Source organism: Stigmatopora argus, chromosome 14 (genome assembly GCF_051989625.1).
Source record: "Stigmatopora argus isolate UIUO_Sarg chromosome 14, RoL_Sarg_1.0, whole genome shotgun sequence".
Classification (NCBI taxonomy): Eukaryota; Metazoa; Chordata; class Actinopteri; order Syngnathiformes; family Syngnathidae; genus Stigmatopora; species Stigmatopora argus.
The window spans coordinates 16,715,248-16,723,032 of NC_135400.1; the positions used below are offsets into that span (position 1 = coordinate 16,715,248).

At 41.6% G+C, this 7,785-nt stretch overlaps 1 protein-coding gene across 2 annotated transcripts in view; it reads left to right on the forward strand.

Moving 5' to 3' along the window:
* LOC144088027 (uncharacterized) overlaps positions 1-7,785 on the forward strand; it is a 162,465-nt gene that overhangs the window by 75,869 nt on the left and 78,811 nt on the right. The window lies entirely within an intron of this gene.

Below are 7,785 nucleotides of genomic sequence, written 5' to 3' on the forward strand. Positions count from 1 at the left end.
TGAAAATACGGTACTTCGAAAAATACATTTGAAAAATCCAATCTTTTTCGCCCGATTTCAATCTTGTAAAATGAAGTCATCGTACTCCATTTCTGATCACGTTATTGAATCTGCTTTTTCTACGTCAGGCACAAAAAAAATCGAGATTTTTGGGACAATTTGCAGTTAAATTAGAATTCCTGATATCCATAATTCAGTCCTCACGAATTGGGCGCCTATCGCCATCACAGGCATTGAAACATGGTCGTAGCATCCTAGCCACGTCCACGACGGTGAACTATATTTTTAGCGTTTCGCCAATCCGATCATCGAGGGATTACTGCATCCTAATTTGGCAGGACGAAGTGCCCTCCTGCATACTTTGAAAATGCCGATCGCACCACAGGTGGAGCCTCCTCCACGCCTCCTCCACGCCTCCCGCGGTGGCTCTGCCCGGAGCAGGTGAGACGAGGCAGGCGTGACGAACTCGGCGTCAGGACGCAGCGGGAGCGAGAAAGCTAAATTTGGAGCGTTCCGACATGACACTTGTGCGAGAATTGTATTTAGGTACACTGACTACCATTGAATGAACCCGATTGCGAGCCATTTTGATGCGAGTCAGGGTTAGTCGTCACCATGCAGATGTCACCGTCCGTATTAGCGTTTGCCGCCAGCTACCCCGTCGGAGTCTTCCCGCGAAGAGACACCGACGCAATCTGCTGTCAACTTTGACATTCGCCAACGCTACGTGCAAATACGTTCCTACGCCTGTCTGGAATCAGTTAGGCGGTGGCGGCGGCGGCGCCAGCTCGATACCTCCCACGGCTCCATCCGAGGAGGTCGATTTGCGGGTAAACATGGGAAGTCACCTTCCTGGCTTGCAAATTGCGGATTGGCTCAGAAACCCTTAAAGTTGCTGGGAAACGCTGACAGAACGATAAATGACATTGATCCCACTCATCTAATTGTAATTTGCCAAACAAATTTGGCACTCGCCGCTGACTGTTTTTGACCATTTTATAGTTATTTCTCCCAAGATCAGAGGTGTTCAACTCGGTTCATTCCACCCTCCCAGTCAAAATAGATTGGATGTCTACCGCCATCAATGGCACTGAAAGACGGGCTAATTTAAGTGAATTGGTCATCTATCATTGTCAATCGCAGGCAGTTTTTTTGCATCATTTCCATTTCAGGGTACTCATAGGTCACTTCTGGGAAATGTTGGATCATTTCCAGGTGACTTTTTGTTAGTTTTGGGCCATTTTAAGGTTTTTTTTATTACATACCTGTCAACCTCGGCCAATTGCTCCCCTTATTAGTGATTGCGATTCGATAAAAAAACTTACAAATGCAATGCGGCACATATTTACTCACATAGGGCGCACTTAAAAGTCTAAAATGTTCTCCAAGGTACACGGGGCGCCCAATCAGTATGCACTAAATTCAAGATTCTGTAGATGTCGCTGTATGACGCTGACAGCTTGACTGTCTGGGTACATTGCTTGCTGGCGCGCTATATTTATATAGTGAAAAGGGGAATGAACATGCACATATCAATGTTAGCAGTCGACGATGACCTTTTCGTCTGCTACCAGCAATGTTCCCTCTAAGCTGCGCGCGTGCGCAATTGCGCACTACTCTCGTCTTCTCTGCGCACAGCAAATCATATGGAGCGCACAAAATAAAATCCAATTAAAAAAAAAAAAAAAAAAATTGCTGTGAGGCCGATGCGCGATAGCGAGCAATGATGATACTCAGTGTGCTCAGGGAGGTTGTCTTTCTGCCCAGACAAACTAAAAATTAGAGGGAACATTGGCTACCAGTGACCGAGACGATCCTAATTAGAGCCGAAATGGGTAAAACCAGATCGGTTTTACAAAAAAAACCCTACCGTATTTTCACGACTATAAGGCGCACCGCATTATAAGGCGCACCCTCAATGAATAACACATTTTAAAAACACACTGATTTGAAAAAAGAAGGGTCAAATGTGTACATCAATTGTTATTTCACTGTTTTGTTAATAATAATAGCTACTATCATTGCTATTATATGCTTGTGTTAGATAAGTATTAATAAATGACAGAAAGAGTTCATCCATAACACATTTTAATTTTTTTTCCATATATAAAGTAAATTGGTTTATAAGACGCCCTGTCTATTTTGGAGAAAATTTAAGACTTTTAAGTGCGCCTTATAGTCGTGAAAATACGGTAATTAAAATAATCCCGTACACAATTTGAAATGATCATAAATCGTATAAAATACGGGAAAAACTTATAACTTGACAGGTATGTTATTAGCTCATTGGCTACCATTTGAAGGCGCTGTTTTGATAGTGAATGAACAAATATAATAAAGAAATTGAGCAGTAGTACCCGCACAACTCAAAATAGCTGGTTTTGAGGCTCCTTGTCGAAAAATCAGTATACAGTATGAATGAGTTACAAGCTGCCTGTCAGGCAGAAAACCCCCGCGGGCCTGATCGAACCCCCTGGCGGGTTGTACGTCAAGCTCCCCCTGACATAAGTGGTAGTTCCACATCATGCCACAAGCAAAAGGTTTGATATTTTTTCGATGACATCATATTTTCAGCCCTTAAATGCAACCAGAAAAAAAAGGCGCAATGATTGCGTGCCGTTTTTTTTTTTACCTCGCCTCACCGTCGTTGGGAGAAGCAGAGGAGAAATGCTTGGCGATTCTGTGGGTTGCGTCGTTGCCATCTTATAGGATGGCGGATTTCTGTGGTAGAATCTCCAGGACGCTTTTTATTCAAAAATATCAATTCACCTTCTGCTGCTGTTTGTTTGTTTTTGCGGTGGGCGGAGTACCCGACCCGATTTCAACGTAGGCGATTCGAGGAAAGGGTGCCGTGATGTTGCCTCGCAAGCTGCCGTTGTCAGTTTGAAATCTCCTGCCCTTTGCGAGATGCGTGTTTTGTCTGGTTTTCGATGTACTTTTTGATAGTCTTGTTTTGTATCCTCCTTGACACGGGAATCGAGTGGCTGCCTTTTGTTTTGTAGAATCGGACCCTTCTCTTACGGCACGCCGCCATCGGCCTCCGTTGCCTTCGGGTTTTTCGTTTTTTTTAGATGCCTGTCGACCTTTTGTCACTGACCTTTTTTTGTGTACGCGTGTATTTTGGAGTTTAATACGAACTATAGTAATAGTAGTAGTAGTACTAGGTATGATAATTGCATATCTTGGTCTTTCCCAGAGGAATGCATTTTTTTAAAAACTTAAAAACAAACAACATGCTCAAAAAGAAGGATAATTTCAACTCTGTTTAATGAGCTAACCTCAATTTTTTTTTGATAACCTCATCTCATCATCAGATGTCCAAAATGCAATAATCTCAAATGTAAAAGACTCGCAATTTACGACCCGTTGCGTCTGTATATTTAAACACAAGACAATTTACATCCCCTGGGATTGATTGTCAGTTTTATTCCCCCGCAGAGCATCTGTAAAGAGTTTATTTTCACTCGCAACTATCACAAGTGGTGTTTTACACCTTCAGGAAAAAAAAAGGACATTACTTTTAACTGCATTTACTTCATCTGTGCACAAACTTCCAGTTTATTATTGGCACGTTGTGACTCATCCTATCCCTTCTGCTCGGCTGCTATTGTGCGCATCATTAACTCATTGGCTTTGTTACCTTTTTGGACGGAAGCCCCGTGCTTGGAACCAATCCTGTCTTGATAACTATTAAATACAATACAAACTAAAACAGTTCCCAGTTGTCCTACTCGCATTTTGAGGAAAATTTGGGGAATCCCGCTTTGTCGTACAATTTTGAAGCTAATGTGGCGCCTTGTTGACATTTTCAGGAAGTGATATTTGAACGCAAATGGTACAGCAAAAACTGTCCCACTGTCAAATGGGTATTAAAAATTCATTGATCAAGACTCAAACAGATCCATAACTATTGAAACTGTGAAATTAAAAATAATTTATGCAACGGTTTGACTCGGCAAAGTTGAAATCGATGGCGTAAGAAGGTAAAACTGTGCGGATCCGGTAGTCAAGACTCGTTGGTGTTATCATGAGATGAGTCGGAATACAAATTCGAACGTGGATCAGATGGGAAAGTAAGTTCTGAATTTTAAGGTAAAGGAAGATTTTACTGTCAAAGTTCAATCCGCAGGCCATAACATGATAACATCGGATCTAGTGAATATTAAATATCGTCCATTTTCGGCTCTCGACTCGACAGATTAGAAGCGTAGTGACGTTTTTGTTTTGGAGCAATTTCCCACAAACCATTTTTCCAATAAAACAATTGAATTTCTTAGAAAAAAAACAAGGCAGACTGCAATGAAACGAAACCCGCCTTTGTTTACGTCGCTTTACGCCGAGCAAAATTGGAATTAAAACTGTCTTTTGCGCTTTTTGGCTTTATTTTCCAAACAAAAGGACGAGCCGTTTTGGCTGTGATCTCAAGTCCAATCCATCGAATTCCGTCAAGTCCACCTGGAATTGACAGCGGCACTTTAAGGGGACTCTGCAACGGATCAATTCGGACAATTTGACAATTTTGACTCGACTCTTCGCCCTATTTTTAAGATGACAATTTCCACTTTTAAGGTCTGCACGTAAGTACCTTTTCGATGCAAATTTTCCGTCCACAGTCTTGGCAATTAGCCCAAAAAGGATTGGACAGGACTTTGAGAGATGTGCTTCAAACGATGGAGGCGCCGTTGTTTTTTTAAAAAGGCGAACGCCGCCTAGTCAATGTCACTTCCCATTCCCGGCACTGGGCAAAAATGTCCGCTCTTCGACGCTCGTCCAATCCGAGCCCTGCCAGTCTGGCGCCGGCTAATTTCTCTTGACGCCCGGCGCCGCCCACCTCCCCAATGTCGGCCACCCCCCGCCCATCGCTTTCCGGCCCAAATGGGCAGCGGTCCGTCTTCCTTACACCCCCAGATGCCATCTATTCCTCGTAATTCCCTCCGTGGCTTTGTCTCTTCTCTCCATCTGTCTTTGTCAGAGCCCATCGCTCTCGTCTTCTATCTGGCTCCATCTCGTCTTTCTCCTCTCTTGATGAGAGCCCGCCATGGCGGCTTGAGGGATGGCCGCCACGTTTCCTTGAGGGTCCGCCGCTAAATTCTGAGGGGCGTCTATCCACGGGCCGAATCTTTTTTGCTTTGCAGATCCAGCGCCGCTCACTTAGCGTCAAATAGCATCTTTCGCGCCACGTTATGGGAATCGGTCGGCGATGCAGTGGGATTTTAAACATAACATTTCAAGAGGCATTTTTTTTTTATGTTCGTAAACGCGTTCCTCGGTCGTAAGCGGGTCTAAACTCGGGGTACATAATGAAAAATATTAATGAATTATATCGTTTAGAAAGTTGGATACCTGCAAAATATAGCCAAGCACGATAAGCATGATTTGTAATTTTACATTTTCATTTTTAAAGTTATTCCTATGCTATTGTGATTTTTGTAAATAGTGACAAATCAGGAAAAACTATTGTGCATATGAGCTAATTTACTTTATCTCTGAAAGTATGACAACAATCACATCAATATTTTTCAAAATGGCGTCTCATATTGTGATCCGTCCACGAGCTTGGATATTCTCTGCATTGTCATTGAAAAAGAATCATATTTCATTTCTTTTAAAAAGAAAAAGTGATTTATACTATACGTAAATGCAAATCACAATGCAGGAATATAATTTTCAGATTTTGGAAGCATGGATACAAGCAAATATTAGAGTGTAATAGGTGCGGATTGAAGGGGAGGGGCATATTTTAAATGGTTATTGTGGGGGGGGGGCTTACTGTAGCAGTATTATAATTTAAGTGAGAAAATTATGGTGCTCCTTTCTGTGTTTTATTTTCTGGAATGTGGACCTACTTTTTAAGAAAAAAAGACTGGAGTTCTATTTTTAGAATTGACTTGTGTGTGTGGGGAGGAGGGGGGCTTTATTCCCTCTTTGCACTTTGACTTTGAATATCAACAACAGAAGGACAAAATACAGGAGATTTTAGTTTTTCTTCTTCCAGCTAAATCTGTGTGTACACCACAATTTAAATACCGATTTGCTTGTAAACTTTATTGCCTGCCATCAAAATAGCTGAAGCCGTTCTGGCATTTAAAAATGCCTGTTTACTGCAACTGTATCTACCTCCTAAAAATATTGGTTTTTGTTGTTTTTAAATGTAGTATTTAAAATTTGGAACTGATAACAATTTTCTCAAGGGATTCAAAATTGAATATAAACTTCCAATCTTCAAAAAAAGGTCGTAATTTTTTAAATATTGGACTGTTTTGCTGTTGCAATATTGAGCATTTAGGGGAACGTGTGTTAGGAATGTTTTATTATTATGAACGTTAACTCATTTGTTAACTCATTTGTCACTGATGGTGATTAATTACTAATTAATTATAAATGCTGAACTGTTTTCCCCAATGACCGCACAGTAATTTTAATAATATTATACACTTAAATTAAGAAAACAAATCATCAACCCTCCTTCTGCACATTAATATTATTTCATTATATATATATTAATATAATAATAAATATAATTAATATAATAATATTAATATAATACATCTATGTATATGTATATTTATAAAAATGTATGTATATGTATGTATGTGTGTATTTATATATATGTATATATATATATATATATTTCAGCAACACGCTTATTTATTTATTAACTTATTTATTACCTGTTTATTTATGTCTAAAATGTATTTTGCTGTGTCTGTATTCTCACCCTCTTGCTACTGTGACAACGAAATTTCCCGAATACGGGATGAATACATTTATCTAATCTAATAACACAGCATCAGATGACGTCGTCTATGAGACTGAATTGATGAAATTAATTGTATTTACCTCCGGGACCGCCATTAATCCCGCCCTCCATTTCCCCAAGAATTCCCGAGAGACGATCCACTCCAAAAATTCCCATTTATTATTTCAATGTATTCAACAATTCCAAAAGATAAGATCGACAAACATGTCATAGAATTCATTTACAAGCTTTTTAATTTTTTTTATCTTCTCCTCTTCACACGTGGTGCACAATCTCATCGCGGGCTGGCGAAATTAAAGATCATTGGCTGTAGCACGGGAGACGTTCTGGCGGCCCGACCGATCGTCTCTCGGGGCGACCGGTCGTGCCGCCGCGTTGAGTAAATATTAACACGCGTGTTAATGCTAATGAACGGAGGACGACAGTCGCTCTTTAGCCGCGAACACGCCCGTCTGGAACTGGACCTAAGCAGAACTAGAACATCTAGAAGACACTTTGATGAACCCCCAAAAACGGCAGCGTCTCGCGTGCGCTCGATATATAAGACTCGGCCATACATTTGGGAGGAACAGTGCTGATTGTTATCGTATGAACACGGAGTCACCGGCCACTTCCATAACAACATCTTTTGGGGATATCTTCACAAGGGACGATCATTTTTTTTAAATATATTATTTTTGTCAATCAGTGCAGATTATGATGCATCTCTACCAAATAAAAGCACAATCTAAGGTTTAAATTGCACGCAACGACACTACGGAGTTTGGTCAAGTCGGCTGGGGAGGGAGGTGGCGTGGGGGAGCGGTTGGGGGGGCGGTAGGGGGAGAAAGACGCCGTTAGTGAGGCGGTTGGGGGAGAAAGATGGCGTTATTGAGGCGGTTGGGGGATGGTTGGGGGAGACAGACGCCGTTGGTGAAGCGGTTGGGGGAGACAGACGCCGTTAGTGAGGCGGTTGGGGGAGACAGACGCCGTTGGTGAAGCGGTTGGGGGAGACAGACGCCGTTAGTGAGGCGGTTGGGGGAGAC